The sequence below is a fragment of the Zingiber officinale genome, chromosome 9A (assembly GCF_018446385.1).
Source record: "Zingiber officinale cultivar Zhangliang chromosome 9A, Zo_v1.1, whole genome shotgun sequence".
Taxonomy (NCBI): Eukaryota; Viridiplantae; Streptophyta; class Magnoliopsida; order Zingiberales; family Zingiberaceae; genus Zingiber; species Zingiber officinale.
Window position 1 is genome coordinate 57,386,305 of NC_056002.1, and position 13,139 is coordinate 57,399,443.

A 13,139-nucleotide genomic window follows, 5' to 3' on the forward strand; every position below is an offset into this window, starting at 1 on the left:
ATCAATTAAAATAAAAATAAATGAATTTATTTGGTAAAAGAGTACTCTAAGTTTTTAGCGCAGTCAAAAAGTAATTAAAAAAAATCAAAAGAGCACTTTAATATATTTTCTATCTCAGAAATATTCTTATTATAACACTAAGGGGCGTTTGATTCTTTTCTATGAATAGAAATCGGAATGGGAATCATTGTATTATGGAATGAAAATGGGTATGAGCATGGATATCCCTCTTAAAAGCAATATTTGGTTACTTGCATATTTTCTATCAAAATAAATCAAAATTTTCTTTTTTACCCTTAAAAGAAAATAAGAGAAAAAATTAGATGTGAGAGAAAAATAAATGTGAGAGAAAAATATGATGAAAGAGAATGATGAGAGAGAAAATATGATGAGAGAGAAAGTGTGATGAGAGCGGATGAGAAAAGAAAGTGTGATAGGAGAGAGCATGATAAGAGAAGATGAAAGAGAAAATATGATGTGAGAGAAAGTATGATGTGAGAGAAAGTATGATGTGAGAGGATGAAGAGAGAGAAAATATAAAAAAAAGGAGAGAGAGTGTGATGAGAGAGAAAGTATGATGAGAGAGAAAGTGTGATGAGAAAAAAGAGAACAGTGAATGTGATGGGAGAGATTGAGGAGAGATAAAGTATGATGAGGGAGAAAGTATGTTGAGGAAAAAAAAGAGGGAGTGTGACAAGAGAGATTGAGGAGAGAGAAAGTGTGATGAGAGTGAAAGTGAGATGAGAAAAAAAAAGAAAAAAGAGAGTGTGATGGGAGAGATTGAGAAGAGAGAAAGTATGATGAGAAAAAAAAGGAAAAGAGTGTGATGAAAGAGATTGAGGAGAGAGAAAGTATGATGAGAGAGAAAGTGTAATGAGAAAAAAGAGGAAAGAGAGTGTGATAGGAGAGATTAAGGAGAGAGAAAGTGTGTGATAAAATGATGAGAGAGAACAAGGAGAGAGAAGTGATATGAAAGAAAAAATAAATAAATATATTTTGAGATTTGATATTAAGGGAGAAAATTTTAGTTTTAGGTCAAGGGTATTTTTGAAATAAGGAAATATTTTGATTGATGAAAATAGGGTAATGGCTCATTGAATGGGAGGTACATGGGAATGAGTCATTACCCAATTTCAAGGATTCATTCGCTTATTTGTATTCCTATTCCTATAATCCAAACATTAACAATGGCAATCAATGATTCTCATTCTCATTCCCCACTCCTATTCCTCTTAACCAAATGCCCCCTAAATATAGTAATAAGCAACATATGGTGACTACCATAACATATAACACCATAACTGCTAAAATATCGTAAAAATAAATTAATTCAACTTAGAGGTATAAATAAGTTAAGTCATACTTGAACTATTCAGGTTTCAATTCTAAAAAAAAATTCATTCGAGTCTGTTTGATTAAATTAATATATTGAACTCGAGCTTGATTTCGAACTCAAAAATATTATCGAGTCAAGTTCGAGCTTAATAGTATTTGGTTCGTAAACTCGTGAATATATTCATTTAGATGCTTGTGAACATATTTGTTAACAGGCTCACAAACATGCTCATTAAGATATATACATAAATTAAATATAATAATATCTTAAATGAGCTCAAACTAACATCGTTTAACTTTTAAATGAATTATTTTTGAATCGAGCTTGAGTCGTTCACGAGCTATTTAATTTTACTAATTATGAATCGAGCTTGAGCTTAAGAATTAAAAGCTCAAATCAAACTCGAGTTGAACTCGAGCCTCCTACTATTTGATTGGGATGTGTTCGATTACATCCGTAATTCAACTTAATCAAATTTACTATAAAACAATTACATTAAAAATAATATTTTATCAACTTTATTAAAATTATTAAAATTTGATCAAAATCATTTTAACTAGGTCAAAATTACTTTAAAATTTGATGTAGGAGGATCCAAGCTTTAAAAGATCATAAATTTTAACTCGAGTTGAGTTACGAAAACATAATATATCAAATCGAATCTCGTTCATTAATCTACAATTGATTATTAGGTGTAACCCGTAACGACCTAATTTTTGGCTCAAAAAAATAGCATTTAAAGTCTTTTCGGAGGCTCCAAACAATTTTTGTCATTGTTTTAGGGTTATTTTCATCTTTTGCATTGTTAGGATTTTAAGACTATTGGCCCTTTGTTTAGTTGATGTTAGGGGATTATCTTTTATTTTGAATCAATTTTATTCAATTAAACTTAGAGACGACGTCTCTACATTTTGGCAATTTCTTGTATTCTCAAAACTTCCTCTGTGAAAACCAACCTCCGAAATAATCGTTATTCCATCTTGTTAGGATGTATACTAAAAGCTTAACTTTTTGTAAACATTTATTTTGAAATAAGAATCACATTGGTCAAATGTCTGCATTTATGTTAAATGCAGTTGTCCATTTAATTTATATTGTAGATAACATGATATGTGGTGTCACACAGAAGATCATGTTATCAGTTCCTTATAAATTATAAATAGTAACTCACAACCAAGATGGAATGGGGTAAATCATTGGAATGGTTGTAGTGTAATTTGGTATTAATTTATCTTGACTATAAAATTACACTAGTACACTATGTATGTATTAAGCAGGATCATTTAAAGTTGTTTTATTTATTCTGACTACATAAAAGGACAAGACCTCAGTTATTATGGATGTGCGTACTCTTAATCATGATATACAGCACGTATACTTAATATTTATTTCTTTAATTTATCAATGGGTAAGATTTAGTTCGTTAAATCAATAGGTCTGATAAGTTGAGAAGTGATATTATTTATATGGTGTGTTATTGATTATAGAATGAAACTGTGTCCTAGTAATCTAGGTTGATGATGTCCCCTTGAGGAACTCATAAGGATTGTCATGTAAACCCTACAGGTGGACTTAGTCCGACATGACAATAAAGTTGAGTGGTACTACTCTTGAAGCTAGATATTAATTAAGTGAGTTGTTAGTAACTCATTTAATTAATGGGCATTCGATATCTTAAATACAGAGAGATTAACGCACTCATAATAAGAAGGAGCTCATAATGTAATACGAGATTGGTGCGGTAGTTCAATAATAACTCTTTAGTGATATGAGTTATTATTGATGTACTTGAGTTAGGTGTTCGGGGCGAACACAGGAAGCTCAAGCTCATCGGGAGACCAAAATCAATTTCTCCTCTCGGTCCCTGTTGCAGCCTCTATAAAGCCTTGTATCCACAAAGTCACTTCTTACCCAAGTAATGGGTCGGACGCATCCTTGCTTGGAGCAAAGGGAGCCGGCCAAGCATTATTTGGAGCCCAAGAGGTGGGCGTGTAACGCCCCGCCCCTACTGCTAAGGCGACGGGGGTTACTTACCATACTTATCAATTTAATAACTTATTACAGCGGAAGTCTTACTTGTAAATTTTTGAAACATAGAATCCATATGTCATACTTTACATTATTTCAAGACATATAGGAATTAACATGATAAAATGTCATGGAGTTACAATCATAAAATAATATCAACTAAGCACAATTCATATTTAATGAAAGCAGGTCTTTTCTTCTTTAGCCAGTCACTACCCCACACATCTTGCTAGCCCCTCCTACTGCTCCCCTAGTTCATCCAACCTTTGCCCTTATCTGTGGTACAAGAAAGTAAGCTATGAGCACTCATGGCTCAGTAAGTTCCTTTCCTACTCACAAAATCCGTATAGCATGTCAACAATCACAAAGCATATATCAAAGCATAAAGCATCATAGCATATCATACATGATCATCATACGTATCATGAGCACAATCATAGATATCATGGCATAATCATGGCATAAACACAAGGTAGCATGGCATAACATAACATGATCATCATACTCATCATGGCATATTCATAAAGTATATGCAAGGTGAACTTTTAAAACATGCATCATGTCTTGTTTAAAACGTATAGTATAGATACTTAAACATAATCTCAACATAAGAGGGGATCCTGGCTTGTACCACGTACATAAATGCGCGCGTCCTAGTAGGTCCAAGGTAGCAAGTCTTGAACCCTACAAGGCATATACTAGGCCCGTTTCTTAGTCCATCGACCTAGGGGCACTTAGGAGGTCATCCCTAACGAGGCCCGTTTCTTAGTCCATCGACCCCGGGGCGCTTATGGAGCCCACCCTTGGTACAAGCCTTAAAAGTAAAATAGCATGTCATATTTACATAGTCCATATTACTCATGTCATATTCATATCATGAAGAGTGCTCTTGATCCCACTTATAGGGAAGCAACTCTTTTAGGCATAGCTTAAAGCATGTATATTTGAGCACACAGCATATCATGATTTTGAGCACACAGCATATCATGATTTTGAGCACACAACATATCATGAACACATGCATAATTAAGCATACAACCTATCATGAGTTTAAGCACATAGCATATCATGAATTTGAGCACATAGCATATCATGAGTTTAGGCACATAGCATATCATGAATTTGAGTACATAGCATATCATGAGTTTAAGCACACAGCATATCATGAACTTGAGCACATAGCATATCATGAAATTTAGCACACAACATATCATGAAAATAAGCACATAGCATATCATGAAATTTAGCACACAGCATATCATGAAAATGAGCACATAACATATCATAAAATCAAGCACACAGCATGTCATGAATAGGACCTAACATATATAAATGAACATCACAGCATGTCATACTCTCCACATATCATAAAACATTGCATGTGAAGTTCATGAAAGAACACAATTAGGTCTCTAACCCTAGTAACAAGTGGTGGCCGAAACATGTAGAGATGGTTTAGGTTATCAAGCAACAAAAGAACATGTGAACCCTAAACATCTATCATTTCTTATGACATAAGAGGCATCTTAAGCATGTTAGGTATAGGTTCCAAGCTTTCTAGGTCCCTTTTCATAACCTGGCCGAAACTCATTAAGCCCCTTTTTGGGTTATTAACAACATATAAGCATGAACAACCCTAACACTTTTCATATTATATTCCATAAGAAACCACTTGAGCATATTTGATTTAGGTTCCAAGTTCTCTAAGCCTTTAACCCTAACATGGCCGAAACCCTAGCAACATGTTTCTAGGTTACAAGCAACATGAAAAGGTTGATCTTCATACTAATATATCAATACATATCATGAGAATCACCATAAGTACTTTTAGTCTAAGTTTCAAGCTTCTCAAGCCTTTTAACCTAATGTGGCCAAATCTTGTAAGCATGGGAATTAAGTTTCTAGTGGCATATTAGCATGAAGACCATAAGAACTTTCCTAGCATTCATTTCAAAGAATAACATGGACCACTTAGTTTAGAAATTTAAGCATCCTAGGTCTTAAAAACAATTGTGGCCGAATGCTAAAGAACAAGGATTCAAGTTTCAAGCAACATGTGAACATTGATTTATTTCATATCTCTTCATCAAGTAGATCATAAGTATCTTAGACTTGATTTAAACTTTCCTAGGGTTCAAGTCTTAAAATGTAACACCCCTAAAAAGCCTAGATAAAGTAAGGGCAATGAGAGTACGAATGTAATGAAAAGAATGTGTAGATAGTCTACATTGAATGTTACGATGGGAAGGATTTAGATGATTAAAAACTTTATGAAAGAAAATAAAGTTGAGAATATAAAGTTCTATACATGATTTATAATGTAAGGAATTAATGTAAACAAAAGAGATATGAGATATTATATATGCATGTATGAAATATTTATGCATAATGCATATACATGAATTATTTTGTACAAAAATATGTTAGGAGAAGGATTTGATCCTTGGTTCTCTTGTGGATGCATGCATGTGTTAACCAAGTGTGATAGGAGTGAATATTGTAAAAGGAGAGATGGGAATTATAATTAAAGGAAAGAAAGGAGAGAAATTAAGAGAAAGAAAAGAGAGAAACTCAAGAAGCATTTCTCTAGCATATTCTTTCTCATTAAGAGGAGAAGTAAATGAGGAGGATGAATCAAGTCAAGTTTTCCTCCCCTCACTTTAGTATAAATAGGCATGGAGGGGGGGGGGCTTCATCCTCAACTCACTCTCCTCCTCTCCTCCATTTGTGCCGAGCACTCTTCCTCCCTCTTTCCTCTTGTTGCCGAGAGCAACAACTCTCCCCCTTCTTTCTTTCTTTTTGTTGCCGAGCAACACAAGAGGAAGAAGCCTCCTCTTCTTCCTCCTCCTCTCCACCAAAAGACCTAGCCACTTCTTCCTCCATTGGTGCCGAGCAAAGCAAGCAAGGAAGAAAGGTCCACAAGCAAGTTCTCAACTTTAGGAAACTTAAGCAAAGAAGGTAAGCTTCCCCTCACCTGCGGTACAAGGCTTTCATGTGATTTTCGGATTCTTTTTCTATGCCTTGAAAGAAAGTTTTCCCCTATGTTTGTATACATATATGATGCATGATCAGAGGTGTATGTAACCCTAGAATTTCAATCCAAAATATTGTAAATAGGTTAGGAAAATTATTGTCTAACCAAACTAGTGCAAGTTTCCCTCTATGAAATGCTAAGGACCTTCCTATGGTTTTCTTGCTTGGAAGTTGATTGGAACCAAAAGAACCCCACTCTCATGTTTCGGCCAAGAAAGAATTTAGGGTTAGGAGGACCTTGAATTTAAAATAACTATGCTTATATGACATGATATAAAGTTCTTAAGAGTTGTATACTTGTATGTTGAAAGAAACTCATGAACCTTACTCTTAATATTTCGGCCATGGTAAGGTGATAGTTTAGAGAAGCTTAAACAAAATTCTAATATGCTCAATGACCTCTGTGATATTATGTTATGAAAGATGATTAATGCTCTCATGTTTAATTGGAATATAGAAAATTAGTTACATGATTTATGACATGTAAGATCACAAGAGTCCTACCTTGTTTATGATCCAACCTTGTGTATGATGTTCTTAGTAAATCTTGCTATGAAATTTACTTAGGTTTCCCATGCTTTAGGCCACTTAAAGGAAGTTTATATTCTATGAATTTCGGCCAAGTAAGGTTTAAAGGACCTAGAGGCCTTGGAAATGAAACCTAAGGGGTTAAAAGTACTTCTTATGAAAACTTGATAATGTGTGAATGTGATACATGTTTGTATGACCTAAATGAATCATTATGTGTTCGGCCATGAAGGGATAGATGCCCTAGAAACCCTAGAACAAAAATTAAATATGTCTATGCCATGCTGTATGAAAATGATATGATAATAAGTTAGAATGCATGATTGCTTTAGTTACGAAATGATATGCATAATGAAGTTATATTATGAAATATGCCATGATGTGTTATAGCATAGAAAATGCTATACATAATGAAAAGAAATGAAGTTATGTTATGTGATAGCATAGAAAATGCTATACATAATGAAAAGAAATGAAAAAGAATAAATGCATGAAAGATTGTTAAGGACATGATATGATAGTTATGCATGATAAGTTATTTTTATGGTTTGTACCAAGGGTGGGCTCCGTAAACGCCCCGGGGTCGATGGAGTAAGACTCGGGCCTCGTCAGTAATGGGCCTTTGAGTGCCCTAGGTCGATGGAGTAAGACTCGGGCCTAGTATATATGCATGGTAGGGCTCAAGACTTGCTACCTTGGACCTACGCATTATGTATGTGGTACAAACCGGGATCCCAAATGATGATGATATTAATTTCAAGTACTATTAAGTATAAGTTTCAAATTCACGATGCATTGCCTACATTCATATGTGCTTGAATTATATGATGATATGATATAATGTCATGTGATATTATGATATGAATATGATGCCCTTGTATGTCTCATGCTTGTGATTTATTTGTTTTATGATATGATATTCATGCTTCTATGAAATGATATGTGAATAAGAAATATGCATGATATGTTTGAATAGAATGATATGTTATGTTATGATTAGTTGAGACGATGATATGTTGATCCATTCTTGATATACGATGATTCTCGGTTTTAGTGAGTAGGAAAGGAACTTACTGAGCCATGAGTGCTCATAGCTTACTTTCCTTGTACCGCAGATAAAAGAGAAAGCTGGATGTACAACGGAGCAGCAGGAGGAGCAGATAGTGATGTGTGTGGTGGTGGCTCGGCTAGGACGATTCGGACAAATTAATATTTTTAGTTATAAGTTCAATATATGCACATTTGAACAAATCAGAATATGTGATATTATGCTTAATAAATTAAATTCTTTAAAGTTTTTATTCTTCCGCTGTTATAACTAAAGCATGTACGTAAGTAGTATAAGAACGTAGCGCCACCTTTGGTTGGGTAAGAAGGGTGGGCGTTACATAAAATGGCCGAACCATCATATACATAAGAAATATTGTTCAACTTAACCTAAGATCATGACATGTCATATTAGCTTCATATCTTGTCTTATGAGAATCATAATATGCTTAAATTTTTAGGTTAAAGCCCTTCTAGGCCCCCAACTCTATCATGGCCGAATGTACATGAATATGGAATCCAGTTTAACTTGACATACTAGGTGTAAAAACATTAACAACACCATTTATCATGAGGTACACATCATAAGAATAAGGGAACATGCTTGGTTTAGGTTTAGAGCTCTTCTAGTTCTTTTGTTCCTTCTATGCCGAAAATCTAAGTTCATAAATTTATGTTCTAACCAAACATTCTAGCATGAAAATATTAGTTTAACCCTCCTACCATAAGGTACATAACATAAGCAACATCATGAACATATCTTAGTTGGTTTTCAAGGTTCTTTAAACTCTTTCTTTTTCTTTGTTTGGCCGAAACCCTCATGAAACAACCATAGATTTTTAAGAAATATTTTTACATAACAATCACATAGCTATTGTACCACAGGTGAGGGGAACTTACACCCTTTCGCTTGTGGTTTTTCTTAAGGAGGAAAGTGTTCTAGTTGTTAAGGAAGGAAGAAGGTTCTTCTTCTTGTGCCTCCTTTGATTTCCTTTGCTTGGGAGGGCTAGAACTTGAAGATTTCTTCTTGGAAATTAGCTTCCTTGGAGAAGAACTTGACTTAGTGCTCGGATCAAAGAGTGGGAGGATCTCCTAGTCTCGGTGAAGAAAAGAAAAGGGAGGAAGGAGGAGGAAGAATGAGGAAAATGAGAGATTTACTTCTCATTTTTCTATTTATTCATCATGAGAGGAATTTATGCCTTCATTAATCTTTCCCTTAATTCATCCATTACTCCTCTCTTGATTCCCACGAAAATGAGGAGAGGGAAGGGTGAGGAAGACAACTTGCCTTCTTCTTGTTCCTTTTCTTAACCAAGAGGGTGAAGAGGTGAGCAATTTGGTTTTCTCTTGCTCTTTACTTTATTTTTTTCCTTCTCTCCTTTAACTAATATTTTTATTCCTTACTAGGCATATGTTACTCTCTATCCTAGTGGTGATCATGCCATTAATCTTTCCCTATTATTGGTGGGAGGTTCGAGGTTCAATCCTTGGCCTCCACCTCTTACCTCTTATTTTTATTTTGTTTCTTACTCTTCTTTTTCTCTTATCCTTTTTATTTATTTCCATGCTCTTAATGAGAATAATACTCATGTATTTATAAAAATTCATGGGTGTTACAGGGCGGCCCCAAGCACATCTTGGTATCCAAGATGTGGCCGGCCACATAAGTTAAAAGGAAGTTTTAATTTTTGTTTAAAACTTTCCTTTTTAGCGACCACATGAAGAATAAAAGGAGTTTTTATTTTTGTGTTAAAAATTTCTTTTTATATCCATCCTCATGGTTTTAAAAAAGAGTTTTAAATTTTTTAAATCTTTCCTTTTATAACTATCTACAAAGTATTAAAGAGATATTTTAATTTTGTTAAAATCTTTCCTTATTTGTAGTTATCTAAAAGAGAGATTTTAATTTTTGATAAAACTTTTCTTTTTTGTAACTATGATTTACAAAGAGAAGTTTTAATTAATCTTTCCTTTTTTGTAGTTGTCTACATGTTTTAAAAGAGAGAGATTAATTTTAAAACTTTCCTTTTGTTGCCATGTACAGTAGAAAATTTAAAAGAGAGAGATTTTAATTGTTGTTAAAATTTCCTTTTCTAAAAGGTGGAGGTCATAAATAAGGAAGTTTTAATTATGTTTAAAACTTTCTTTTTTTGCCATGACCAAGGATTATAAAAGAGGAGAGGGTGCCTCATGAGATATACAACCTAAGCCTTGCCTCCTCTCTTCTCTTCCTTATGGACGGTGCTCTCTCTTCCTCTTCTCACTTTGTTTCTTCTCTTAGGCCGGCGTCACCATCTTCTTCTCTTCCCTTTCTTCTTTCTAAGGTTGGCATCTATCTCATCTTGATGGCCAAAACTTGAAAAGAAAAGAAGAGATCCTTGGTGGCCGGTTGTTTAGAGGGGAAGAAGAAGAAGAAAGAAATTTCCTATTTTGGCATCCCTTGGTGGCTTGAGTTTCTTGGAGACAAAGAAGTGGTTCGGGTGGAGTTATCTTGGTAGATTGTCGCCCATACGATGTCTAAGAGAATGAGAGGAATACAACAGAAGATCAAGAGGTCTTTAGCTACAAAGAAAGGTATAACTAATTAATGGTTTCCGCTTCGAATTAATTAGTTAGTTTTCTTTGCATGAATTCTGAAATACCAACACAAGAGGCTAGCGATTTTATGTTTCCATTTCGTGCTATCGATTTTGTATTTCGATTTTGTGTTTCGATCTTGTGTTTTTATTGTGGTCTCTTTAGTTAAACCGAGGGTCACTGTAAGAAGTTTAAACATCGAATTTCTTTGAAAGACTTTATCTAGGAAGTGGTGGATGATCTCATACCCAAGAAGGCCTAGTGCCTCGCCATGTTTAACCTGGAAGTCGATCTTTGAAATATATATTTAATCATCTTCTGTAATATAGCTTAACTTAGGAATATCACATCGGTTAAACTTGGAGTAAAAATGTTAAGTATCGTTTCCAATCCAAGTTTAACTTTTGAAGGACAATTTTGATTAATAATGTTAAGCATCGTTTGCAATCCAAATTTAACTTCAGTAGAGCACATGGGTAGCTAGGATAATTCTATGCTTGTACAAATTTTTGTACAGAGGAACTAGAACGGTATTCCGAATAGTAACCAACAATTGGTATTGGAGCTAGGTTTTTCCCTCTGTGTGTTTAGTATTCAGTTAATTATGAACTTTTCATACATAAGTTTAGGCAGGATAATAGTAGGATGTATAAATAGATTAACTTTATGGTTGCAGACTCCAACTATTATGACTTATTGTGATTGTGTGTGATTGGACCCTCGGACATGTCGAGGGCATTTTATGTATGTGCATGATTGTAATTATTAAATACAGAAGGAGCTGTATTAGTTATTAGGATTTTACATTCTGTTCGATCTAGATTACATATACATTCCTTCGTAGAATATATGATCGATAAATGTAAAATTTTATTTTTGTCGCGGATCGTATCCTTGCGAGGCATGGTACTAATTGAGCACCGGAGGTGCAGTGGAAAAGGAAGTATGATGGATGCGACAACGTAAACCCTTTGGCGGCTAGAGTTGGTGGTATACAGAGGACAGCATTGGAAGAGGTCATAATAGTTGGAAAATTAGTTTTCATATTTATTGTCTTTTATGTTGTGATGTGCTTGTGTTTGTGTGCTTATGTGCATGTTAAAATTCCTCGTCTCTAAATAACTAAGTGGAAGAGGAATTTTATTTAAATTCCACGATCTCCATTACTGGTTTGTAAGTGATGCATTCAAACTTGCGTGTTGGCTCTAAGTGTCTTCCTCCACAACGGATGAGTTTGTTTGTGGATCACTAGATCAAACTTCCTTATTGGATGGTTATAGGAAATTATTTAGGAGCGTGAGATCTTCTCCAACTGAAGGGGCACAATCCTATTTAATGGACTAAGTATCAATTAATGATATACAATTAGGCACATTTAATAGTATCCTCCCCATCGGAGTTACTGATATTATTTGTGTGACCGAAGAAAAATCAACTATTAATTTGTCATAAAGTTAGGTTGACAAGATAATAAAATTAATGGGAAAATTCTCCTCTTACAAATGATTGAATTTGTATATGTCCACACTAACATGACATACAAAATTTATGGTGTTTGAGGTAATTTTATTTGTCATAAAGTTAGGTTGACAAGATAATTAATGGGTAAAATCCTCCTCTTATAAATGTTTGATTTTGTATACATCCACACTAACGTGGCATACAAAAAATTCACAATGTTTGAGGTGTTGGTGAATTTAAATAATATTGTTTGAGGAATCAATATTATTTTAAATTCTAAAGTCTTGACCAAATATTTTGTGATTCTTAGGATGACCTTCAATCCCCTTACTGTTATATTGAAAGAGAACAAACTTACTGGTCTCAATTACATTGATTGGAAACAAAACTTGGACACTAAGGTGGACTGCCCTCTCAAAAATGAGAATAATAATGGTGTATCTTATTCATTAGTTGTTGAAACATGTTTAGTGGTGTTATCTACTGGTACCTGGTGTGTAGATACGGGAGCCACTGATCATGTCTGCAATTCATTGTAGGGGTTCCAAGAAACTTGACGACTACATGAAGGGGAAATCACCGTTTACATGGGTAATGCTACGAAAGTGGCGGCTATTGCAGTGGGAGGTGTTTATTTATCCTTTGATAGGAATAAAACATTGATTTTGAGAAATTGCCTTTATGTACCAAATTTTAGAAAGAATTTGATTTCAGTTTCTAAACTATTTGAGGATGGATATTCTGTTTCCTTTGATGACAAAGTAGTTATTAAGAAAAATAGAGTGGTTATCTGTTCTGGTACATTGGTTGGCAATTTGTATACTCTAAATCCAATAACTCACACGATGCAACAAATGGAAATTAATAACACATCTTCTAATTCTAATAAGAGAAAGCATCCTTCGGAAATGAACCAAACATATCTTTGGCATCTAAGGCTAGGTCACATTTGTTGGTTGCTACTCGAAAAACCTAGAGGTTCCACTGTATAAAAAAATTTGTACAAAGGTCTGAACCTTTTCCTAGCTACCATGTGTTCTTTTAAATTAAATTTTGGATCGCCTGCGGAACTTAACACGTTTGATCCAAAACTTAATCTATTTGTTCTTTTAGGTTTTGACTTGGGTCT